Source organism: Triturus cristatus, chromosome 5_1 (assembly GCF_964204655.1).
Source record: "Triturus cristatus chromosome 5_1, aTriCri1.1, whole genome shotgun sequence".
Lineage (NCBI taxonomy): Eukaryota > Metazoa > Chordata > Amphibia > Caudata > Salamandridae > Triturus > Triturus cristatus.
In genome coordinates, this window is record NC_140587.1 from 942,157,451 (window position 1) to 942,185,113 (window position 27,663).

At 46.4% G+C, this 27,663-nt stretch overlaps 1 protein-coding gene across 1 annotated transcript in view; it reads right to left on the reverse strand.

Annotated features, from left to right (window-relative positions):
• ARHGAP28 (Rho GTPase activating protein 28) overlaps nt 1–25,524 on the reverse strand; it is a 1,146,988-nt gene extending 1,121,464 nt beyond the window's left edge. The window contains exon 1 of the mRNA XM_085606002.1: nt 25,322–25,524. The gene's annotated coding sequence lies outside the window, so the exon portion shown is untranslated. The remainder of the gene's footprint in view (nt 1–25,321) is intronic.
• Between the last annotated feature and the right edge of the window lie 2,139 nt (nt 25,525–27,663).

The following is a 27,663-nucleotide window of genomic DNA, read 5'->3' on the forward strand; positions in this document are numbered from 1 at the left end:
GTGTGTCAGTCCCAATATAGGGGACACCAGCCATGCCACCATTTGAAGAGAAACCCTCCTCAAAATAGACGAGGCTCTCCAAGATATCATGTGCACCACCATGCCCCCGGGATTCTGGTCGCCCATACCAATAAACAGATCCACGTACGTGGCAGTCCAGCTGTAGCAGGGACACCAGCCACGTCTATGAGCAATGAGCAGCCCTCCTTCCGTCTATAGCCGAGAGCTCTGCAACATAGCCCAGGAGGCGACTACGCCCAACCACGCCCCCGGCGTGCCGATCAGTAGCGCGTCCTTCATTTTTAAACCAAACAACGGAATAGAGAACTTAGCCGTCCCGCTTCAGCAGGGACATACGCCCGCCTCCAATTCTGCACCCTCTTGGGGTGTAGTTGGTCCTAAGAAGGCATGGCTTGGTGGTGGTAATGACACCCCTCGGGACAGACGTTAAATTCCTGCACTAAGGCATAGCTAACGCAATTTCAAATATCGCGACCCCTCGTTGATGATATCATGAAGCTGGGTTAGCGATATTTTCCTATGGAGTTTTGTCAGGCACGCCTCCTTTGCATCTCATTAACAATGCGAAGCGTGCTGACAACCGGAAACACGCGCTAGCGTGTCCTTGTTGATAATGCGATCAAATTATCGCCGCTTTTCGGCCGAAAAAAGACGCTAAAGTGGCAATAATGTTATCGCCAGCCCTTGATAATATGCCCCTGGAATCGTTAGTTAAATAGAATTCAGCTTTTTCCGTTCACGTGAAAAACAGCAGTATTCACTGAGCTCAGAAGTGTTTGTCGTATTTTGTCAGTATGTTTGTAATACTCTATATTTTCATTTATTTGTTTGATTAATAACCCTCCTATACATAATGAAGTATGTTTGTGCGTGCGTGGGTGCGTGTGTGTACTTCCCCTGGTCCTTGTACAGGCGAGATATATTTCAGTGCCAAGAGAGGTCAATGTAATGTGTGCTATGTAACTGTAATCAATAAATCAATTAATCAATTAATCATATTTGAACCTGACCAACAAAAGGTAGTTGATAGGAGTCATCTCTTTCCCTTTCCAACATGGCGCCCATGAAACGTAGTCCGTAATCTATGCGAAACTTCTGCCACGGAATTGGAAATAGCTTCCCGGCTCAGGCAACCCCAGGACGACGTGTATTTAAAAGCCGAGTCAGAAGCAAGTAACTTCATGTAGCATGAGGGGACCGACATCTAACACGTCTGGAGGTAAGGACACTCTCTGTTGTAGGTTTGTTCCCCCCTGGTGGGACTCGTGCGACTTCCCTGCACTACGCCATGACCATATCCATCCCCAAGTCATGGGATGCGCGAGTAATTTGCCTCTGCCCTTCCTCCATAGTGAGGATTTGCCTTTATTGAATAGGGCTTAGGATCGTTAATGTCTGATTACGTATAGGCGCAGCAAACATTTCTAGGAAGTAGCTATACCCCTGTAACATGACGCTTGCCCCAATCCTATACAACAAGAAATGAGTACGAAGTTCCTCAGTGGGTCACAGAACACAGTAAGAGAGTTTATGTGATATCACGTTTATAGGTTGTCCTCGAAGGAGGAGGGAATTCTTCCTTTCGGAACTAGGGCCCTCACACACCCAGCAAGCTAGGTGTCATGCTTCATCATATGGGCCTGCTCCTCGTTGGGTCGGCGCTGCAATACCCGATGGGCACCCATAAAGGGGCTCTTTACAGTTGCTGTTTAGGTGCCGTGGGTGTGAGGGGCCTAGTGCGTGTAGATGTAATGGTGGATGTGCAAGATAAAACAGGGGAGGGAATCCTCTAAATAAACTTTATTCTGGAAGGATCCCCGCCTGGTTAAAATAAGGATTAGGAGAGGCGACTATTTGGCTATAATGTGTCAGAAAAGCGCTCTACTCCTAGATGGTCGACATGTTGCATTTCCTCAGGACCAAATGGAAAGGAAACTATCTACACCTAATGGTGAGGTGAAAAACTACCTACCACTCAGTGGTCCTACGGGGACTGTACCCGCAGGTTTAGAGGCCAACCTAATGTTTGTAAGAACACGCCTCATCAGTTACAGCGGGATACTAGACACACGTAGTATTGTGTCTGCTCTCCAAATAGCAGCGGTGCAAGGTAGGTCTACCACTGGGCTTCCATTTAGGACAGAGACCTACTTGTTCCTCCTCTTTTCCTTTGGTTTAAGATTGGTCATCTCTTTTGACAACCTATGAAATTACAGGTAAGATATACATTATTACCTGCCATTAATTTCCTCAGTACGAGTGGATTTAAGTAGTATTAGAAGTAAGTATGTATGTGGCTGCTGTTCACTATCTATTTCTCACCACATTTCCTTGCATGTTGAGCACCTATTCACTACGGGTTCCATGCTGTGTTCATCGTTATTGGTTGCACATATCGACATCCCGGGTAGGGAGCACTCTCACTTTCATTTTCACATCAAAAACATCCAACAAGTGCCATTTTTAACTATTCTTCCAGTTACCTGTTCTCTTTTAATATAACTTACTTATCAAAGGAAACATGCAGGCAGATATATTTCCATTGCTTAACAATGTTTTCCATTTCATTCAGTGATTACTAGGACGGAGTCCTGATGAAGGCAATGCCGAAACGCACGTATAGGACAGAGTCGTGATGAAGGCAATGCCAAAACGCGCGTAGCTCGTCAACCCACTGCCAGTTTCTGTACATCATGATACTGTGGTCTTAAATGTCCATTGACCCGGTCAAGAATCTCAAAAAACTGAAAAGATCGAAATACAGACATATTGTTAAATTATGATATGTACTGCCTGAATCCTAAATAGCTGGCTATTACCTTAGCATGAACCCTAGTATTGCACCTTGGTCCTGAGACTTCAGTTCAGCTTAAACACTCACTAAAAGCCCTTGTCATAAATCAGCCAATGATCATGAAACAAGTATCTCTCCTGTGAGAAACTGTGTTGAGTGTTCCTCCGTGACTGATTGATCTGCAATAGTGTATTTATGATTGGATAACAGGAAAAAGAGTTAGTAAAAAGCATCAACAGTAATACAGAAAGTCTTACTAGACTTTGAAATCAGTCATTGTGAAAAACAAAGGTAGTCGAAACAGCAAATTTGGTAGTAACCCCTATAAGTTACTTTATTTGGGGTCTGCTTATTCAATCTAAATGTAATTTAACAAAATTGAAGCCCTGGTTTTGAGCTTCGGAACTGGTCTGTTGGCCTGCCAGAGCAGTGGAGAGATCTACTCTGCTATCCTTATGAACGACCAACTGCAACAGCTCTATTGAAGGAACTGAGAGTTTGCCGAGAGGACACCATGTTTAATGTGGCCCTCATCAAAGTTTGTGATTCTTCAAAACCAAACTTCCACACCCAGAGTTTATTTTTGAAAGAAATTAAATAAATGCACCTCACGTGATGGTCAAGGAGCAGGTGGTCTCCACTATGTTTCTATTCAGTTGTACACAATATTCCTTTAATCTAAGCCTATGAAGGTCTTTTGGCCACAATAGGAACATCAGTTTGGTGGTACATGCACTAGCAATCTGGAATGTAGACTCATCATGAAATTCTCCTGCCATGGCCAAGTCACATATGTTATAAAGGAAAATTATAACTAATGACTGTGGCAGGCCTTTGAGGAGGTGAAAATGTCACTCAGGCTTAAGAAAATGCAAAGTTACATATTTCGAAAGGCTTAGAAATATTAGAGAAAAAGTCTGTAAAATGGGATAGCTTTTAAAAGAATGTAGACAATCATAAGCCTTTCACCACAATACATTAGTTCATTTATATGATCATTTGAAACATCAACCACTTACAAATCATATGAATTCTGCCTCTCTGACAAGTGAGCAGGAAAATATATCCTGGTGCTGACAAAACACAGTGGCGTTGGAACACTATCATCCTCTGGAACTCTATCATGCACTATGAATGTTCAATTAATAAAAATGTTAACTAATTGTAAGATTTAGTAGTTCTAATATGAATGGTTACTCGAATTATGGATAAGGCATGTTCCTTACACAAGAATACTGAATTCAATTCTGTGATTTACTTTAGAGTTTAGGCAAAATAAATCTCTAACTACACATCTTGCTGAGACATGTTTCAAATAGCTATGCTGTCCAACATCAGGACAAAATTGGTGCCATGATAGTTCATTTGCAATATCCAAACAGATTGTTAGGCATGGCAGGCATGGACAGCCGTTACTTTAACGTTTTTGTCATATGAATGAACAATACTAATGTGTAGCTGCACCCTGCCATCCATTGTAATGGACAATTGGAACCTGCAACAATTCTAAGAGGCAGTAAATATGCTTTACAATTTACCTTTTTTTAAAGTTATTTTTTAGGGAAGATCAAGATGCCTATCTGTGTGGTCATTGGTTGTATGTTTTCTCTATTCAACGAAATTCGTTTTATTTATTTAATTGTTTACTTACCTGTAATTATCCATATTCCGGTTTTTAGAACCCCCCACCCTGCCCCTCCCCCGCCCTGCCTTACCGCCCCACGGAACTCCCTCCACGGACCGCGGCTGCCTAGTATCGGAGCCAGCGTGTCATGGGCCATAGTGCAAAGGAGCTAAAATATGGGAGACCCCAGGAGAAGGGTTTCAGAGTTCCTTGACTCGTACTGCATGCCAGAGATAGTCAGTATTTCAACTAGATAGGAAGGAGAAGAGTTTATGAAGGGCTTTGTGAGTGATATTGGCAGAATTAAATAATACTATTTATGCAGTGGGGCACCTCTGAAGAGTTAGCAGGACGATTGATATAACAGAATTTCTTCCGTCTAGTCATAAAGTGAGCTGCCATGTATAGAAATGCCCTCAGGAGTGCCAGGTGAACTTTAAGGAGCCAGGAGAGGAGAACGCTCCTGTAGCCAAGTCTTGAGAAGACTACTGCCTGGACTACATAAATCCTGCTCTGGAATGAACTGCCTAGTGCCTCAGAGTAGTCTGAGTTGAAGGCCTGCATTTTTGGCCGTGGCACAGATTTTTGTCGGACAGTTGCGGAGGATAAAATCCAGGGATTTGGCATTCTTCACAATGGATGATTTGCAATCTTGTGGGGAAAAGGCTTCCATCCACTCTCGTACAGGCAGGATAGAATTATTTGGTGAGATTAGTAGGACGTCTGTTTCAGTTGGGTTAAGCAACTTGGAGAACTCTAGAGGCTGCTATGACCCTCTAAGAATAGACACCTGTAAACTTGTCTTTTTGTTTTTTACCTTCCCTTATGATGGTGTCAACTATTTTGTCCTAAGGTCCAGTCTCGAGATCACCTGTTGCAGTTAACTTGAACAAAGTAATTTACATATTCAGAAAAGCAAGTTATCCATTTAAGCCTAGTTCAGTTCTGCCACTTCAGTGCAGAAACACGGGCATTTCCGTTTGATTGGATATACGACGGAGGCAGCTAGCATCAACCGTGATCACAGCACTAACTGTGGAGATTCTTGAAACTGAATAAAAACAATACTGAAAGGACCTCATTATAAGGCATTTAAACGGGGAAAAACGCGTTTCTATTTTATAAGTAAAAAGAGATGTTCCTCTTTCTAATTAAAAACGAGTTAGAAGAAGACACAATAGAGGAATCTGACATTCTCACACACGAACAGTGATGTAATACTAAGAAATGTTTCGAAACACTCCCTGCTCTGTCCTGGTAGCCCAGATACGGCGTATCAGCCAGTCTCCTAGGAAAGGGTACGTCAGATACGAGAAGCCGGCTGAAAAGCAGTCGTGTGAAACGGAATAGACTGCGAAGGGCAGAGCAGCCAGTCGCTGCAGAGAGCCCCACGCACCGTGCAGCAGTATGCGAGGCTCTGGTCAGGGATGCAAACGCAGCTCCAGTGTGGTGTCGCTGGGGGACTTACACGGTGAGGCGCGTGGGGCCTGCAGCGCGCGTGGCACACAATAACCAGGGACACTTGTGTTAGTTTTCCGGCCGTCTCCGCAGCCCGGGGCTTAACTGCCGCCGCGTCTGCGTGACGTCATATTTATTCAATTGCGTACAGCCAACGTGCCCTGACGCGCACACCATCGCGTGTCACGTCAGGGCCTAGTATCGCGACACTACATTCCTCCCCAACACACAAAAACAAAACACAGTATAACCCAAACAGTCCGTGATTACACTCCCCGGCATGGACGGCAGGTCTCGCCTTGTCCATCACTCTGCAGCTTAACGGGCCCATAAACAAAACGTGAACAGTCTTACTTTACGTAGTCTCGTAACCGGCAGGAAGGCGCTGGGTGCGGCCTCAGGTCGTATCGCACTCCGCCACGCTCCCCGGCAGCGTCCTGATCTCCGCTCCCAAAGTCACCCTCGGCGTCGGTCTCTCCGGCCTCAGGTACGCCTGCGACTCCAGGCGACAGGGTCTCTGGCCGGTGCGGCGTGGTGTCATGTCCTTGACCTGTGAGCTCTACTCTCTCACTCACGTGACCCTCGGGTCCTGAAAGCCCTTCTTCTCGCGGCATGTCCCTTAGGGCTCTGTCTTGGCGTCGCAAAACCCTGTCCTGTCGTTGTTCCTCCCCTCCGGAGGGCACGGGAATCTGCTTGAAGAAGGAGACGTTCCTCGTTATCCTTTCAGCACCCTTCCGGGCCGTCACACACGTGCCTCAAACTTTCTCCACCATCCAGGGCTGAGGTTCAAAGTTCAAACGAAACTTGCCCCCTGGCACCCTGTTTCGGATTAGTACATAGTCACCTGGGGCTATCGAGGAGGACACCGCCCTCCGGCGGGCGTCGGCTTGGGCAAACGCTCCCCGTCTATGCCCGTCAATGGCACTGTCATTGGGAGGTTCGGGCTGCCATTCGGGGTGATGTGGTATTGAGTCGGTGACAACCCGCCCCATTAGCAAGTGGGCGGGAGCCACTCCCGTGATGGAGTGGGGCGTTTGGCGATAGCTACGGAGGAATGTGAAAATGGCAAGTTCTACAGACTGGCTCTTTTCGTGGGCGATCCGTATTACTTTGTTGAGAGTCCTCATGAAGCGTTCTGCTTCCCCATTCGCTTGAGGCCATCGTGGAGTGATCCGCCCATGGTGAATCCCGAGAGCCTGGAGGTACGCCGCGAAGTCTTGACTCTGAAATGGTGACCCATTGTCGGTCCTGATCTCTTTGACGATGCCGTGTGTTGCCATGATCTTTTCGAGCTTCGGGATTACTTCCTGAGCACTCAGAACGGTCAGTATCTCAACCTCTGGATACTTGGAGTGATCGTCTATGGCCACCAAGGTGTGCCTTCCGTCAGGCAGGCTGCCGAAGTCAACGCTGATCTTTGACCAGGGCCTCCTTGGGCGAGGCTCCATCACCACAGGGGCCGGCCGGGGCACTTCACCGGTTAGTTGACACGCCTGGCACTCTCGAACGGTTGCCTCCACAATGTCGTCCATAAGAGGGAACCATACTTTGGTTCGGAGCCGTGACTTTGTCTTGACCATACCCTGGTGACCGATATGGGCTAGATCCACCACTCTCTGGGTGAGGGACGTCGGTATCACCAGCCGGTGGCCTCTCAGCAGGCATCCAGTCTCGTCTTCCGTTAGTTCTGTCCTCACGTGGTACAAGCTCTCCATTATCTGCTTCGCCTGAGGCGTCAGGCTCTTCCACTCCTCTCGGGCGCGGGTCCAACTGTTGTCCCGGACCGCCACTCTCGCCCTCTGTAAGCACTCGTCTTCGCTGGTAGCCTGGGACAGGCTTGCCATGGATACTGGCCGGGGGCACGATCGCGCCGTAATGCACCGGACGTATTCTTCCGTTTCTGCCGCCTCTTGTACTTCTCTTGGAGTGGCTGTGCGTGGGTGGCGAGAGAGGTAGTCCGCCGGGTTACGCGCACCCGGTTGGTACTCAATCTTGCAGTTGTAGTCCTGCAGTTGCAACATTCACTTTTCTATCCGTGGCGGCGGCTTCGTTGAGGTGCCTGCAAACAGGGAGACCAATGGCTTATGGTCGGTGGTCACGACGAACGGTTTGCCATAGACATACAAATGGAAGTGACGACACCCCCAGTGAATGGCGATCGCCTCCTTTTCTATTTGAGAGTACCTCTGCTCCGTATCAGTGAGTGACCGGCTTGCGAAAGCCACCGGGGCCCACTCCTCAGCGTCCGTCTTTCGCTGCAGCAGGACCGCGCCCAGCCCGACCGGACCAGCATCAACGGCAATTTGTGTCAGCTTGGCCGGGTCGAAGAAGGCCAGCGTCGTAGCTTCTGAAAGTGCATGTTTGACTTCCTCAAATGCTCTGCTCTGGTCAATGTTCCACGTCCAGGGGGTTGAGTCTTTTGTGAGCTCTCTCAGTGGCGCTGTGAGGTTCGCTAGATCCTTGATGAACCTGCCACAGTAATTCACCATGCCTAGAAAACTCCTCACCTCTGTGACATTGGCCGGAGCAGCTGCCTCCTTGATATCTTTGACCTTGTCCGGATCGGGGTTGACGCCATCAGCTGAGAAGATGTAGCCGAAGAACTGGATCTTTCGGCATAGGAATTCGCACTTCTCCCGATGCAGCGTGAGGCCTGCGTCTCGTATGCGTCGTAGCACTTGCACCAGCCTCTCGTTGTGTTCCGCTACCGTCGTGGCGTGTATCATGATGTCATCGCTGACGTTGAGCGCCCCGGGGATCCCCGCGATCAGCTCCTGGATTACATTCTGGAACACCTCCGCAGCGCTCGATACTCCGAAACTCAGCCTCGTGTATCGCCTCAGACCTACGTGCGTGGAGAATGTCGTTATGTTCCGTGACGCCTCATCCAGGACTAGTTGATGATATCCTGAGCGGAGGTCCAACTTTGAGAACCACTTGGCGCCGGCCATTTCACCAACGATGTCATCGATAGTAGGGGTGATGTGTCGCTCCCTTTTGATGGCCACGTTCGGGAGCCTCATGTCCACACATATCCGGACAGCGCCTGGCTGCTTGGGTTTCTTCGCCACGACAATTGGCGACACCCACGGGGTCGGTCCGGACACTTTCTCAATGATCCCCGCCGCCTCCAGCTTCTTCAATTCCGCTTCCACGAGTGGCCTGAGGTGGAATGCTATGCGGCGATGTCGGAGTGCTATCGGCTGGACCGTGGGATCGATGTGTAGGTGAACTTCTTTCCCCCGGAACTTGCCTATCCCCTGAAAGATTTCCTCGAACTCCTCCAGAGTGTGTTGTACTGACTCTTGGTGCACCCCAAACGCGAAGGTTACCACTCCCAGGTCTTCCGCCGCCCGACAGCCCAGGAGCATGCCTTGCCCGTCGTCGGTGACATAGACGTTCGATGTGATGGACCGTGTCCCATGGGATATCACCGTTCTGAACTTCCCTCGCACCTTTAACGGTTCTTCTTGTCCATAGGCGAATACTGTGATGGTCGAGGGTTGTAGTGGGGGCTGTGGGCGCATGGACTTGTGCATAGCAGCGGCCATGATGTTGATGCTGGCTCCTGTGTCTACCACTGTTGTAACTTCTTCTGACCCTATTCGGATGCTGCATTGCGGCAGTCTCCTGGTTCGGCGGGCTGCCGTGCCTATCATGTGCACCCGGTGTATGACTTTTTCCTCCTCTTCGTCGTCGTCCATGTCGCTGGCTCCCGGGCCTCCTTCCTCGACCGTGTGCACGGCCTGGCGGGGCTTTCGGAAACCCTTCGAACGGCACACTTTCTCAAAGTGATTGAAGCGTCCACACCCTCTGCATTTGGTCCCTCTCGCTGGGCACTCCGCCGGGGCGTGGGGTGAGCCGCCACAGTATCCACAGGACCTCTGCTGTTCTTGAGCAGCCGGGGCTGGCTTTCGTCGGGGCCACCTCTGTTTCGGCTTGACTGCCACAGCATTGACCGGCTCGGCCTTCACTGGCACTTGTAGCGCCGCTTCCATGTGCGCGGCGCGCGCCTTGGATAGTTCCTTCGTTCGGCCCATCGTCAGGATGTCCGCTAGGGGTTTACCGGATTCTTCCAAGATTCTCTCCCTGAGCTTGGCGGACGCACACCCTTGTATTATCTGGCCTCTTATCTCCTCCGTCTCATCTCGAAACCCGCAGGTGGCCGCTAAGTTCTTGAGACGAGCGTAGAATTTGTCGAGTGACTCATCCGGCGACTGGCGCGCCTGGCGAAATATGAAACGTTCATAGTCGCGGTTTGCCATTGGCTCAAAGTATTCGTTGAGAGCGGCTATGAGCGTCGTGTGCGTCTTGGGGGTGGCCTCTGCGAGAGTCTTCACTATGTTGTGAATTTCTTTCCCGCCTAGGTGAATTATCATTGCGCGCTTTTGATCTCTGTGGACCTTCGTGGCCTCGAAGAAGATGCGCACTCTGTCCTCCCAGTCTCTCCACCGGGCTGCTACCGTTGATGGGGACCCCTCGACGGAGAACGGCTCTATTGGCGGGATTGTCGCCATGTTGCGCGTGCGTGGCTTGCGCAGGCTTAAACCTCCTTCTCTCAGGCACCGGCACGCTGGGCGAGACCTTCTGGCGCGTGTGTATCTGGCACGATGCGAGACCTTGTTTCCCTTGGGCAGTTCAGGTTCCCCTGGGCGAGACCTTCTGACCCGCGTGTGGCTGGCGCTAGGCGAGACCTCTTCTCCCTTGGTTTTTCAGTTCAGATTCCCCAGGGATACGTGTGTGGGCCAGCCCCTCCCTTTGCCGTCTGATTTGGAGGGTTTATGGGTGTTCAGGGGTACTTGACCCTACCTTCTTGGGCCTCCGGAGATCCAGATGACACCGTGTGCCTTCACTGGCTGGTTTCGTCGTGGAGAGGCAGGGCACAGAGGACGCTGCGCGCTCTCCGGGTCAGGAGGGCAGGGCACGTGATGTCTTTGAAGCGCGCTGGGCGCCGATCGCAGAGCCGGCCCCAGCGCGAGCAGTCAGGCACACCGTAGCGCTTCCTGGGCGGGCTCACAGCATGGGGGCCTCCAGCGCGCTCCGGCGGGGCACGAGCACCGCACCGAGGGTCGTTGGCGGCCGCCACTCCAACCGGACGCGCCGAGGCTGAGCAGGGGCACGATCGCACCCTCGTCGCCAAATTGTGGTGTCGCTGGGGGACTTACACGGTGAGGCGCGTGGGGCCTGCAGCGCGCGTGGCACACAATAACCAGGGACACTTGTGTTAGTTTTCCGGCCGTCTCCGCAGCCCGGGGCTTAACTGCCGCCGCGTCTGCGTGACGTCATATTTATTCAATTGCGTACAGCCAACGTGCCCTGACGCGCACACCATCGCGTGTCACGTCAGGGCCTAGTATCGCGACACTACACTCCAGCAGGCAGGCAGGCCGGCCTATCACTGGAAGCCGCACAAAGTCTGGAATGGAAAGTAAGGGCCTTCCTTATCAAACAATCCTCGAAGTAAATGAATAATAAAAAAAAATGTAGAAGGCAAAGGCAGCACCTCGGAGAAAACAAAAAGCCCCACTTCCTAAATATCCTTGTGTGGTTTAACCACCACAACGTATCCGGCTTTTAGGTCTCGCCTGACCCAGCGCATGCGCTGGTCTGGCGAGACTTTTTGTGAGGGCTTAAAAAAATGCTACAGTGCATGTGCGCGGGCGCGCGCCGCGCTTGATCGCGATCGCTTTCACTTTCACGGCCGCTTTCATGTTCTCGTGCACAGCGCCCTACTTTAGAAGCCCACATGGCTTTTATTTTACTGGGCTTTTCGATTGGCTCGGGCTTTTGAATGTTTTGTTTTTGCACTCAGCTGACAACTTTTGGCATTTTTCAACCAGAAGGTATCGTATTTAAACAAACTTTGTTTAATTACTTTTGTTTAATTTCTTTAGAAGCCCACGCTGCTTTTATTTTATTGGGCATTTTTTATTTTCTCTGACTTCAAAGGATGAGGAGTTCCCCTCACTGCTTATTGCTTTAAGGAGCTACGGTCACCGGATATTCAGCAGCCCAACCTTGCAGCACAGTTAAGGTGGGTGATCTTCTGCGCTTGTTACTTTCACTTTAAAAAAAAATGCAATTATGCATACGCGTAAATAAGTGCACACATACATACGATGTGACCCTTTTATACAGTTCTTTGAAGCAAGGACTCTGTCGACAAACACATGAAAGCAAATGGTGCAGTCTTCTTCTAGTTCTATTCAGCGAACCATACCTCTCCTTTGTTAGGATTGTTTGCGACCTGTAGGGCTCTCTTTTATGACAGTCCGTTGCAAACAAGAGACTTCAGGCTTGTTGTATGGATTGAGCGTCAGTAGGAAAACAAAGATGCATGATTTGAGCAGGGGTAGCGCACCGGACAGGTGAGGGGTGGTGCATGCTTTTATCGAGAGGTTATTACATTGGGTTACTCGCCTATATAGACCAGAGGTGCTTCATTTCGGCAATTCGCTATTAACGACCATTACTTAGTGCATCTCTGCGGTCTTACTCGCAGTTACAGTCCACAAAGAGGTTATTTTCTCCCAAAGAGCTCAGTCCTGTAGGTGAACTTTGCAATTCTTGTGCCGCACATGCCTTCGGCTTCTGTGTAAGAAACAGAAACTCTACACAGCAAAGAGGGCGATTCTCATTTCTGAGAGCATTGCACGCTGTATGCTTTTTGTGTCTCTCACATACTTTGGTTTATCTGCTTGTGAGCATTGAATGGTCTGCTCTGTTGTGACCTTGTGCGGTACACTCATTTGCAAGCTGTTCTTACACAGTACCCTCTGCTAACTCAGAAATCTTACACTGCCCCCAGGTAGTTGAGCACAGTTGAGCACAGTTCACCCACTCCATAGTCTGCATTTCATTCTAGTTCTCTTAGTTAATGAATGGATATTGTGTCATCAAGGAGGCAGTGCTTTTGCTTAACACCCTAATGTATTCTGGACCTTGAAGTCCAGCTGCAATTCCCTTATTACTGCTGAACTTGGACACCAGAAAAACAAGCATTGGCATAGCCAATAGGTCTCGCTTTTGGGACCTTATAAGTATTTAGTTATGCAGCACAATATCCTTGGTGCAACAACATCAACTGTTGCATGGCTAAACACTTATAAGGTCCCAAAAGCGAGACCTATTGGCTATGCCAATGCTTGTTAGACTTGTGAGTCACACAAACTTTGGTCTACTCTGGTGTAGGAGGGCAAGAATAAATCCGTCCTTCCATAAACTCGATAAACAACTTTGCTTCTTTTTCTTTTTCTTTTTGCAGATTCATATAGAGAGAACTCGACCTGAAGGTATTGGAGGGCTTTAAGGTATTGGAGGGTTTTACATGTGTACCAGTTACAAGAACACATTCATTATTTGGGAGGCACGGGGAGATTAAGTGATTTGCCCAGAATCACAGGATGCTGAGCCGACGCCGAGGATTGAACCCGGTTCCCCCAATTCCAAAATCGGCCCTTTGCTTCCCGCACAGGCCACACTCACATCCCAAAACAATTCAAGGGACAAGAATATAACGCTGAATCGTTCTATGCCTCGGTCCTCTTCCATTTCACTGCCCCTTTAAATGCATCCCACATAGACCAAACTACAAGGCAACCTCCTTCCAACCAAGCGCAATCTGCATGTATATCCTAGACACATTTCAACCAGCCTTACCCTAAATCAGCGGGCTCCACCGGCCGCCGGTAGCCTGACGCTTTTTAAGGCAAATGCCCGTCCACCTCGTGATGGGAAAAGTAGCATAGACATGATCGAGCGTTGCCCTGCGGTGGCGAACCATAGGATTTGTTTCCTGGGAAGGACCGGACGCTCATTATAGTGTGCATAATAATTGGATCTACATTGCAGATCGTGTCGCAGGGCCAAACGTTGATGTCCTCGAGCGGAGTCCCATTTGTGGCTCTGCATCAATGTGTAATCTTGGGGCGTTAGAGTGGTTTGCACCATGAACGTCATGATTGGGGGGAGCACTGCAAGAGGTTCCGGTGACGATAACATTCATCCCTCACTCACCCAAACATCCATACCATTCACTTGGAACTGAATCACTCAAGCAAGACGAAACAGAAGTTTACACTTAGCATTTCCTCAGAGCATACTTCAATGTGTGCATTTCTCTACAATGGTGAGGTTCGTTTGGTGGTTTAAGTCATATTCTCCCATTAAGGAAACACAACAAATCAGAACTCAGATAGAGATATCAATCAAATCAAATCAATGAAAACTTTATTCGGATCATTACAATCCATAAAAGTACAGAAGAAAGACAAAACATTTATAAAATCATACAATTAAACGAAAATCCTGTTTTGCACATGAGGAGTAAACCATATTACTTTAGGACATTGTTAACCGGGCACGAACCACAGTTTTTAGAAAAGAGCTCACGCGAAAGACAAGTTCATCGTCATCCAGGGACAAAATCATTGAAAATGCAAGTTCCAGGCTAAGGGGTTTTAGTTTTTTAAAATACGGGGATAAAAACCATTTAATATACTTCATGTAAAATTTACAAAAAAATAAGAAATGTAAAATTGTTTGCCTACTCTGAGAGTCACAAGGGCATGGCTCAACACATTGGTCATTAAAATTCCATAAAGGAAAGCTAAGTGCATATTTAATAGTGCCTGCCCTAAGGCGAAATATAAGGCCACACTCCCAATGGCTCAACAGGAGCGTTAAATAACGGGGTGTCGGATAAATTGTAAGATTACGGGCTAGGTATCCACGGACACTTGGTTTCAAAGACTCCCTTACTACCCTCTCAGCGTCAAATAACATATAGAGTGCTTTTTTAAGTTCACATTTAGTGGGGAGCACAGTGGTAGTTGGTGTTAGGAAGGTATTTTCAAGGTTCACGCTGCGGAATACGCTAGACACCCCTGATAACCAGGGGATGGCCTGGCCCCTGTCGCAGCGTAGACAATCCTCGATGATATCCCTAGTCAAAATGGTGGCAGGGTTTTTCCAAATCGCCAGCCAAAAAAGGGCTGGACGTGCACGAATAAAATCCCCTATAAAATGCAACCCCAATTCCCTATGACATATAAAATGTGGGGAAGTGATGGGAACACAGAGAAGTTTCCCACAAAATCTATGTTCCTCGGTAGTTAAATCGGAACAACTAGCAGTTCCCCAAACCTCAGCACCATAAGTAGCAACCGGGACACATTGAGTTTTGTATATTTTTAGGATAGCAGGCAATGCCCCGGTTAATTTTGGACGGGGGAGGCTCAAAATGGAATTAATGGACTTTGAGAACTTACTCCTGGCGTGGGCTATATGCCCACTCCAGGAGTTGTTCGCAGCAAAGACCACACCCAAATACGGGAAACTGCTAGTAGAGCCCAATCTTTCAGCCCCCACAACTATACTGCCAATATGACGCCTCTTCGGGCCACAAGACATTACAAAAGACTTTTTAAAATTAGTCTTCAAGCCTAGGGAATCCATATGTGCAACAAAGCCATTCACTAAGATACGTAAAGCGTTTGGGGTGCGCCCCAGAAGGACCGCATCATCTGCGTAAAGCAGAGCGGGGAGATGATTACCTTTTATGGTCGGGACATCGGTAGTTAAAGAAACCAAGTGTTTGTGACGGCCGTTGATATATATTATAAATAAGAGGGGAGCAAGGACACAGCCCTGTCTAACCCCTCTATTAACTCTAACTAGCTCAGAGACCTCGCCCCCAATACCAATCCTGACACAGGCCTTCAAATCTCTGTGTAAATAGGCCATATAGAGATATTAATAGCATCAGTTGAAAAAACAAACAAACAAAAAACAGCATTTTGATTGGATGAAATCTGATAAAAATATACTACAAGCAAAATACCTGTGATTTAGGAATGCTAGATCAGAGTTACTAATGGGAAAAGGTTTATTAGGTTAGGCACACATTAGACATGCATGTTTGCATAACCTGGTGAGCGAACCTGTCAAGTGAGTTATCTGGCATAGTTTACATTGCAACAAAAACACTTTTGAAGGTCACTTTGTGGCTAACGATTTAAACAAGAAGCGTGAGCAAAAAGGAGACGGAGAGGGCGAAGCGAGTGTGTGGCCGGGACGTATGGGCAAGGAGAGAGGCGGGCGCGCTTGGGAGAGCAGTCTGCTCATTTTCAAGCACTGCACCCGTGCTTGTGGCACGCCCCTGCTCGCTCCCGCAAGGTGGATGCCGCCACAAGCACGAGTGTGTGCTTGAAAATGAGCAGAGTGACGGCTAAAGGCCCTCCTATGCAGCGGATATGCCACATTTTTCCTCTCCCCTTAGGATGGAGCACCCTTTGCTGCCGTGTGCCGAATCACAGATCCCTGCACCATAGTGCAAGGGTGTGTTTATTCTCTAAAACACAGGGGGGCAGATTTACAAGCCCCCTGCGCCACCAGTACCTCACTTTTCGTGACGTACTGGTGGCGCAGGGGGCTGCTCCATATTTACAAGGAGAGGAAAAGTCACCATGCGTGACGTTTCCTCTCCTTGTAAATACGGCCCCTTCACATGCAGCACTTTGCGTTTAAGGGGCGTTCCATGGGTGTTGCTGTGGGTGTTCACACGTAACACCCATAGAACAAGACACATCTCCAGATTTAAGAGAAATCGTAAATCTGGAGATGCGTCTGAATGCCTGCCACCCTAGAGGTGGCGTAGCGAGGCGCAACAGGGAGAAAGGTTTTCAGTTCTCCTTGTGTTTTCCTCTTTCAATGCGTGCTGCATTCTGCAGCACACATTGAAAGGAAAATGCCTGTAGTGATAGTTTTTGTGCAGGAAGGTGTCCCTTCCTGCACAAAAACAATCTCTCAACGACGCAGGCATCCTTGCAACATTGTGCAAAGGTGCCAGCGCATGGCTGCAGTTTGTGCGCCAGCGCAGGGGGAGCACAGAGATGCGACATATTCTTGTAAATATGTCCCATCCCTGTGCTTTGGAAGTGCTGCAGCGTGGCGCAGCCAAAGGGCTTGCGGTGCCACGCTGCGGCACTTCCTTGTAGATCTGCCCCAGGCTTTCTACTGGATGGGGACCCTTCCAGTAAACAAACTATCCTTTAATGCTTTTCCTACTTTGGCTGTGTGTGGCACAGCACAGCGCACGTGCAAAGTTTGAAAACATTTCTCCTCGTTCCACCTGCCTCAAGGAGGATAAGGTGTTAGTTAGTAAAAATCCCTGTCTATGAATGTTAGTAGATAGGGATTTGCATCAAAACCCATGGGTGGTTGCAAAAGGGATGCAAACCCATCGCAAAGCGTTAGTAAATCTGGGCCACAATATAGACCTCAGATCCTAATTACCATTATTAAGTTATACATCATCATAAAGGTGAAATAGATCACTAACTGCAATTCAAACAGCAAATGATCCGCATTTCACTCTGAATATCTGCACATTCCAAGCAAACTCCATTGAAGGCAGTTGGACACAGGGCTTACCAGAAAGACTATCTAAAATAAGTGCCTGGAAATATGTCTCATGCCCCATGTATTAAACATCAGTTTCAAAGACAAGGGCCTGTAACTAAAAAGCACTGAATACACGAAGAGGACTTTCCATCACAACAATAGAGCTTGGCATTTAGGCTTGCAATTTTCAATTGCCTTATCCTTTATCCTACTAGCAGAAGCATTATCCTCATCTGTGGGCAGATGTTTTTTCCTCACAGTGAGTGTTTTTACAGGCAGGTCCTTTTCAATTCCCAGATCTCTCTTATGCTTGAGGCGGCTTGCACCTATATCTGTGGGATGGGTGTTTCTTGGTGTTTTTGGCATCTTAAAGGGAACAACAACAAAACTTCACAAATCGAGAAATGTCATTATGCATAGTTTTTAGGTCTTCCCATACTCACTTACACTAAGACTTCTGCACATAATTTAGATATGAGCTAGCAAGGGAGTACCGTGCATTCCTACTGTCCTTTAAATAGACCAGTAATTTGCTCACTGCCGTCTCAGGTATATACCAGATACATCGTCAATAACAGGGCTGTAGGAAAGAGTATATGATTTGGGGGCAAGGTGCCCAATTAAGACATAGTGAATTTGGCCAGGTGTCAATAGGTGGTTTCTCGCTCCAGATATTTTTTTAAACAAACTGCAATATCTTTCATTTTTAATCATACAATTTCTTTTACCTATAAAGGGAAAAAATGGTGATGTGACATGACGGTAGATAGATAGAGCGGAAAAATATAATATGTGTAACAAAGATGTGCATGACAACACAACACCAAAGATGCCTACTGCTGCCTTTGTGCCACAATGTTGCTATGTGCTTAACCACACTTCCTTACTAGACGCTAGGCAAACTGCAACATTTAAACTTCAAGCCCACATGCAGATTAATGAGGTCCTATAAACGGCTCATGGATTCGAGAAGCAATAGTGAAATGAAACCTGCTCTACTTAAAACAAAGGAACTGATTCCACTCATTGATAAGGGGAAACTTCCTCCCTTGGTTTTGCTGAACTAAACTGCTGAGCGTGGCATGGCTGACTCCTATGTTCTGCCTACAAGATTTTAGCCTTACTGAGACATCACATGCCCCCAGGCATGGCCTTAGTCTTTCAAGTATGGCAATTCTTCCTTTTTACCCAAATAACTCAATTACTGCCATTTCAGACCCTGGAAGGGCCACACGCCATTCAGTTTTAACTCCATTAGTAATTCAGGTTTATGCACATCTCCTTAGCAATATACTTTAACATAAGCCACTGTCTTCCTTATATGTGCTAATGACATTAAACCCTTCATCAGGATCACCAGCAACTCCACAATTGGTATCCACCAAGTTGTCAGCAGCTTCTAACTCCTTCAAAGTCTGGATCAAGAGTAAGACTGGTCTGACCCATATTAATTGTCTACCTCGACCTGAAACCACCTTGAAAAATTGGGAGGACATCATCCTGGCCTAACTCAGACTCTGACATCTATCTGTGCACTGCACACTTACGTGGCCACCTGCAAATCAACCAGTACGGAAAGTGAACTGTAGCTGCAACTACCATCAGATAGTGCTTAAAAAACAAACAAGTGCGCATGACCAGGCCAGAGGCTTACAAAATGGAACCAACTGTCCTCCTTCATTCTTGTTCACTCAGACGTACAGAGTATGCTTAACATTCATACCACACAGATACATAAATGCACACTTGCACTTGGGATATCAGTGCAGGGATCCAGGGTCACCTGTAGAAGCAGAACTTTACATGAGTAAGCCAGTAGGCTACTGTTCCGGTCACACAGATAAAAAGGTGTGGTCACACTAGGATCACTACAACACACACTATGCTGCCACCACCAAGCTACATGCTTGAAGCTGTAACAGTGGCCTTGTGCTTGGGGCGCCCCTTGACATTCAGGAAAGTTCAATGATTGGACTCTTACCAAGCGGCAGGCCTAGGCCTGCATGCACAAGCTCAATAAGTGTGAGGCTGGGGCCAAAAATATCAAAACTGGGATACCAGATACTTACAATTTGGCACTTAGAGTAGGGAACACAACTGTACACCATGCACAGAACATGACTGTCCCAAAAGCAGGTAATATATATTTTCAAGCTGATTCATTCCATTTATAAAGCGCACAGCTACCACCAACAGTGGTGTCCCGGCGCTGAATCATATCAACTAAAGCTCTGTAACACCTGCAAACAACCACATAGCATTAACCAAGACAGGAAACATGCTAGCATGGAAATTTACGATTTAAGTGTGAACCAAAAAGTAGACAAATGATAATGCCAAAAACTATATTGTATGAGACTTAGTAAACTGAAAACATTCCTAGAAAAACAACAGTAAACCACCATGCCCATCTTATAGATTGTGGCAAAATAGAGCACTGTTATATTCTCCAGACCTCCATAAACAGCCAGTCCTTAAAAACGAATGAGTGAATAAAAAGAATGACTGAAAAAGTGCCTATGAAAGATCCATAACATCTTCAAAAACCTTAGCTAATGCCAGTAGGCAAGTAATACATTTCTCGTTCAGTAACAACTCACAAGAGCTCCTAGTATAAAATAGAATAGGCTCCATACTACTCTACACTCTTCAAAGAATACTATACCACAGTCGTTCACGCTATCAGAAAACAAAATCAGAAAACACTGGCCAACTACTTTATAACACTCAAAAAGTAAGGCGGCTTTGAGACCTCTGTGTAAACTAAACCACAATAATTTCCTGATTACTCTTAGCCTTGGAACATACAGATAACACTAACATGCTAACGTGCCACTGTGCAAGAAAGGCCCTACTCAGGATAATAAAACAATCTAAAACATATTTAATTATGTTAGCCATTTTATAGGCTCTTGGGTCCATTTTGCAGCATTACATTTAATAAGCTAGACAACTTTAGCTTTGCACACTACATACACAAGCACTGGCAAAACTAATATGTTTGACGTTTCCAATGCAAACTATTGACATTGGCAAATCTTACTTGTGCACTGGGTAATGAGCACACCAATAGCATCGTATGACAAGCGTTTGCAATGCAATAGGTCTCGCATTTGTGAGAGTTTAAGTTATTGGTATTGTAAATGACAATGCCTTTCATTCATGTTTTAAAAAACAACACATAAATAAAAGGCATTGTCTTTTACAATGCCAATAGCTTAAACTCTCGAAAATACGAGACCTATTGCAGAAACGCCCCATGCCGCTTGTTCACTTTAATGGCAGCATCGCCCCTTTCTTGAGACAAGGTTCATCTAAAGAAAGGTGCGCGGCCTCCATTAAAGTGAAAGCGGGGTCTGGGGCGCTTTTACAAACAAAATACATTTGTTTGTCAAGTTGATAAACAAATGTCATTTTTTTGTTAAAGCACCCCATGCCGCGCTTTCAATCTAATGGCAGCCACGCCCCTTTCTTTAGATGCGGCTCGTCTAAAGAAAGGTGTGCGGCAGCCATTAAAGTGAAAGCGCGGTTTGGGGTGATTTTACAAAAGAAAACATTTGTTTGTCAAGTTGGACTTATTGGTAATATAAATATAAATGTGGGTGCCGTGTTGAAACCGTAGCGCGGTGCCCAGATGCAAAGCGAACACCCTTCCAGGAAAGCACTTCGTGCCTGCAATAGGGGAAGCTCATTAAATAAAATAGTGCTCATAGACTGTAGATAAAACAAACTGTGTAAGAACACAAGTAAAAGTCCAGCCCTCATGGGAGGCTACAAATGCAGACAAGGTGGTACTAAGGAGGGACTGCTAAGCCTATTCATGAATCAAAAGCAACCATTTAGAAACGACAGTAACAGTAGCCAATTGAAAAGATGGGCAGAAAATGGGCGGAGTTTCAAGTCCATACCTGAATACAGCATGCCTCGCAGAGCAGCGCATGCGCTGCCCAGGCTCGACCTAAAAATGGATGCTTCTGAAAAAAGAGTTGCTTTCTTGTATATAGCATTCATTTTTAGATGCTGTTGTCTGCACTTGATCCCAGTTGTTGTTGGAGCACTCGCAGACCGTAGATTTGTCATTTATGCATTCAAATGTAGATGAAAGGGAGACCTAACCAGCCAATGGGAAAAAATGACATCAATACTCCAATAGGCTGATCCAAGAGGAGAATTACGTTGTGACAAACCAACAGCTGATTGTCCCAAGATTTTAAAAAAGCCATAGAGTGAAGGACGCAAAAACAAAGCCACGTAAAGATAATCTAGCATACAGTATGTTTGTTATGAATGGTGAAAGTGGCAAATACGTCAAACCAAAAAAAAACACCATCTGAATAAGGCAGCACATAGAAGCAACAATGATTGGTGATATACAAGATAGTACTTTTAAAAATTGACTCTGAATATTTACTATAATCTGTTTTAAATTTAAAAAAAATGAAATTGGTGTATCTTAAAACACAATCAGTGATCACATTCTTGTAGTCCACATCAAGACTTGTTTGAAAGCTAACTAAATTTGACGTTGAAAAGTACGCACGTGGATAGAACAATATTATTTAAATAGTGAGTATTCTGTGAATTGTAAATATTGACAAAAAATCTAAATAAGCTGAAATATGGTACCTAAAATTTGGATATTTTAGAAAGCAAATGGACCTGTTCACAAAAGGCATAACTTGTGTAAAAGTATTTGCAGATGTGCTTGCCTGCACTCCTGTCTGTATATTTCATGGGTTCATAGGAACTCGAGCACAACTTCATACAGGACTGAAGAAAATGTTTTCAAGCTAGTGTCAACAGGCATGTTTTTGTTTTGTTAACCATAATTAATATTTCTTACTCGTCTATCCCACGGTCATTGGCGTAACGAAATTTGAGGGGCCCCTGCGCAGTACATGGAGGTATTTCCCATGCTCCGTAGCTAACCTGGAGCTCTCAGACGCTGTCTGTGCACAGTGCAGGAGTGGGACCTTTGCACCGTGTGTGTCATTGTTACTCCACTGCCAAAGGTCCTGTACCAGTGTCCCAGAAGCAAAACGGAACTGGCGGGTGAGTACATGCTTTGGTCCTGCAGGCCCTTACAAAACTTCTGGGACACTGGACTCGGACCATAGCGAGAGTCACGGGTAAGGAACGATTGGCCGTCGCTGAACAGTGCTTGCTAGGTAGGTTTATACCCTCAAACCAAGACGGGGAAGGCCACGACTCGCTTCACGGACCTGGCACTTCTATTGGCTAAGAGAGCAATAGCGATGCAGTGGAAGTCTGGCACGTCAATGTAGGGTTGAGGGGGGGGAGGGAAAGTGACCAAACGGGCATAGACAGTGACAGATGTGCTACTAGAGCCAAATTTCGGGGGCGTTACTAAAAATTTCGGGGAGTGTGGCTAATTCTTCCAATAATAGGCAGAGTGGAGATGCAGAGGCTCCATAAAACGGACGCCAGACCAGCCAGCCTACAGCAGTTCCAAACCCGTCTGTGTGTGCCCGGGAAGCTGTCTCAGCACGGGCTGACACACAAGACGGGGGAGGTTTGGGGCTGAAGCTCTTTGAGTCCTATGGGTGTTGCGCGCCTGGACAGAGAGCACAGCTCTCCACAGAGATTAGTACGGATGCCTATGAAAATTTCCTACAACAGACCACTGGGACTTGATCCTCTGTGACTTAATACCCCATGCTGGAGACATCTCTCAGTCCCCTTAGGCATACAGGAGACGACTTCAGCATAACCACCAGTGCCTGCACCCTTCTTCCCCTTTATAGACCACCAGGCATCTAAGACTCCTCGCCCCTCCCTCCGCTTGGCCACAGGCTGGTCCCCGCCTTCCCTTCTGCTCAGGCTCACTTCCCTACCTTCCCTTTCCTTGGCTGTAATACCTCCAACAGCACTACCCAGGGTCGGATGGGTAACGCGGGCACTCGGGAAATGGCTGAAGGGACGGTAGCTGAGTTCTAGCTGTGGGCTGCTCTTTTGGGCAGCCTGGGGGCTGTCTGTGCTGTTAGGATGGTGCCAGTGGCCCAGTGGGTGCCTGAGTGGCCTTTCTAGAGGCAGATGGGAAGAGGTGTCACTCTCTTTCTCTTGCTGGGCCCGCCCATTAATGTATGCTGATTGAGCGGGGGCAGGGCGCCTGAGCAGAAGTGGTCTCACTTGCATTCATTTGTGGTTCAGCAGTGTGAACAATTTTTTTTTAATCCAAGTGAAGTTAATAAAACATGCAGCCCACCCCCTTTTTTTCATAAAACTTTGTTGAAGCAGTGTTTTGCGGAAAGGCAATACCAAATGTGGGTCACTTTTTTTGGGTGTGCCCGGTCCGATTGTTGATCACAATCCAACACTGGCACTCCCGGACAGTTTTCAGTTGTTTCGGGGGTAGAGTTTTCTTCCTCCACATTTAGCTTAATATTTATTTTTGATAACGACACTATGACGCGGGCACCCAGACGTCTAGACAGGCGAGGGGCATGTGACTCTGCTCCAATGGTTTACTGATTCAGATTCGCCCCACTAGTACTGCCTGTATGTACACTCCGGATTAATACTGCATTTTGTCTGCTTTTCTATCAATAAAAATTAGTTTTAAAAAATCATTAATATTTCTGACAACCAGCTATGGGACCTACAAGAAACATTACAATTCCACAGATTAATAATCTACATAACATCTGCTTCATAACAATCCCATTGATTAATCTAAATTTCTGCTTCCAAAATGTGTACTTGAGCACTGCAGTGTATGTGTCTTTCAACCTCAAGAAAAGCAGAGCCTAAAAACGTTTACATGCATAATCACTAAGAAAGTGTAAAATGAAGTGATGCATACCATCAATAAAAATGCACATTAGATCAATGAATATCAGTTGGATAACGCCTAAACGTTTTGAAGACGAAGCTGATAACAGTCTAGGGGCACGATCTTGAGGTTCTGTGTCAGAGCAGTGGTGAACCGATCGCCTGCTTTGTGCGCATGCAGTGCATAAAGAAGTGCGATACATGTCACCAAATATTTCTCAGATAGTACAGCTCGGAAAGAGTGAGCAAGGTTTGCCTCTTTCTGATTCTTTTTGCCTCGTTCTGATTCTGAGCAGTGGTTTGCTGTCTGAAAATGAAGCACTGACTCGGAGGAAATGGGGTTAAATTAATCAACTTTATGCACTGCAGGCGCATAAAACAGGACTGGGCGCTAAACTGCGCCAGAAAAACGCCTCTGGGCGCACGCGCACACACGTATATATTTGGGTTCCAGGGCACCAATATTTATTCCGAATAGGCTAGCTCAAATCAACTTTATTGATTTAGTCTGAATATACAATGAAAGCGTTTCTTCAAGCGGTTCATTTCTCCAACATTCTAAACCTAGGCGAGAGGTTTCATGGCGATAAGATCTATGAACATTTTACTACATTTTTTGGGTAGACTACTTTACCAATTTAGGAGTATTACAGTACAATGTCACTAATACATCAGCCCAGACGTTAATCATTTTTTATGCAATCTCTGTATGGAAATCCCAGTTTTACCTGATATGCCTACACTTGTACTACACCTGGACGTCGATTCATATAACTTCTTTGGCACCTGCTCTCAAGATACGTTAACGAATGAAATCCAAAAGACTGACATACATAAACATAAGCACAGCGAGTGTGTATTTTGTGTAAAAAGGGGGAGTTAGCTCACAAAAGTCCCAGTTCCAATTTAAAGGAACTGTATTCATATCATCACGTGCGTGCGTCGTTACATACCGCCTTTGTTTGCCGCTTGAAAAGGCAACGGATCTTTCGGTGTACAGCTCCTTCCAGAATGGTTTGTAACCCCCTTGTCTTTTAAGTTTTTGGCAGCCATGTTAGTAGTACACCTGAAACTGCTCGGTATGACATTTGTAAGGGTTGAACGCTTTCCGATAATGTCTACGGATTCACAAACGTCACAAATACTGTGTACAATTTCAATTGCAAACTTAACTGACCACGCCCTCTCACTTTCACCCTGCACCACACTCTGAATTTTGGCAAACTCACCTGAGGAAGGCTTCCCTGGAGTATCTTTCCTGGATTGCCGCTCACTCCTGGATTTACACAGTTTCTTTTACAGCATCCACCCTTGTGCAGGTCAAATATTCCAGTCAGTTCTTTTGTTCCTGTTACAGCTCCCTCAGGTAAAGTACAGAAATGCGCATTCTCGCAAAGCGTGTCAACAGGTTCCCATGCTGCAGGCGGTCTGTAGATGAACACTCTAACCCGGCAGCTTTCAGAAACGTCACTGTTTGTTTTGGTGGCATTGGTCTCGCGGGCAGCCCAGTTAAACTGGCTCTGTTTACTTTATTGGCGCGAATAGTACAGCTTCACTCAAGCACAGGAATGGCCGTCAGCCTGGGCTCGGTGTTAGAGGAAATGGCCTGTTGTTAACACAAACCTGGGTCTGTGTGCAGTGGAAACAATAACCCCTGCTCTGATTGTTTATACGCACAGATAACTGCTATCTGGATCCCAGTGCAGGCTGCACATTCGATCACGAACCGTTTTTTCCAGGCAGAGACCATGCACATGACAGCAGCATAATTGCTGTGTTCATATTTTTTTTATATGTATAAAATAAAGCTTTCACCACCCATCAAAAGAAAATAATTGTAAAGGTTCCAAACAGTTTCAAAAATCGAGACACATTTTACAAGTTTATCTTCTTCCCCACAATTTTTATGATTTTTAATTATACAAACATCTATTATACTTGCTTTCTGATCCAGTAAAGGTCTTTGCTGAAAAGATTAGTAGCACCAGCATTTCCGGAACTCTGAATTCTGACAGGAAATAATGGGCATTCCTGTGAGCCCGGTGGAAAGTACTGGAACAATGGCAGTGGGAGATAAGGTGCTGCAGCCTACTCTTCCTCATAGAGGACATGCCAGATTTGCTTATCATGAATAAAAGTGCTTCAGTTTACTCTAACTGGAATCAAGCACTGCATAAACATTACACCAATCGATTCTGTGATTTCCTAAGTGGGTAACATACAAATTAAAACGTGATTTTACTAACTACAGTGAAGTGAAGTGAACGTTACATTTACTGCGAGATGGCAGCAAAACTTGGTAAATTATATAATACTACAACTCTCATGAAAACAGGGCGTTAGACCTGCAGAATGTGTCCCACAACCATGGTCACTGAAATTATGCGCAGGGTTGACAAACATGTGTGAAAAGGCAAATTATGCAGCATAGCACCGTTCATATTGAAGCAATTTTATTTCAATATTTTGCCATTTTTTACATGTTAACACTTTATGGATTGAGGTTTCACCTCATTAATAGCGGTTTGACCCCAAACACAGTAATCTGCACCTGGTAGCTGGCCTGTGTCTCGGCAACAAAAGACCTGCCAGGTATAGTAACAATTTTTGTAACTTTTGATTTGTTTGTTCTAGAAACATTTTTTTCTTAATATGAGCAAATTATGCAGTAAATGATGGATTATGTGGCAAGTGTGGCACATTTTTAATTATGCAGAAAACGTTATGGCTGCAGAATCGTATAATTCCAGTGAATCTGCCCACAAACAATCGCCTTAAAGAATGCCCATATAAATAAACTCTTTGCAAGTGGAGTACCTTGTTCTATGCACTGTGAAAAGTCCTTTATTAATTGCTTAACACCGATTGTGCAGCTGCACCACTACGATGGTGCTGGAACAATTTTCAGAGTGGGGGTGCTGCCATCAATGTTACATCACTGAAGTCATAGAGATTGTGAAAAATCCAAGTGCCACACAAAAAACAAGAGTCGCAAATGAACCATGCCCATTGAACAGGTGAGTGGTAAGAGTGTGGTATGTAACCAGTAATACATTTTGGAGCACACTGTCAGAAATATATTACTAAAGAATGGTGTGGTAGCACACGGTCCTTTACAGACAACACATTTCCATTGAATTGGCCACTAAATTTGTCATTTGTTTGTCTGCCCGGCAGTCGGAGCCTTCATGGCTGCATCGTAATGGGCCGCACAGTTTACTTTCCGACTGCCACATTATGATGCTGGTGGTTGGAAAGTAAACCGGCCAGTCATACCGGCTGGTTTACAACGTCTCTTGGAGCTCATTGGCCAGTCGGAGCCGGCCCGTAATTCCAAAGGGCGGGCCTTTTTTGTCCTTGGTATTACAATGCACATCTTCCAACATGGTTTCCATGCCTGCCTGCCCAACATGGAAACCATGTCGGAAAGCGTGTTTGGGAGCACACACAGCAGGGCCCCCTTGGGTGTGGGGCCTCCGGTTGGGGGCCGAGGGGGCACCTATAGTGCCTGTCCTATATACCTTTAGGTGCCTGCCATGGGGTGCCTATACCTTATACATTGAGGTGCATG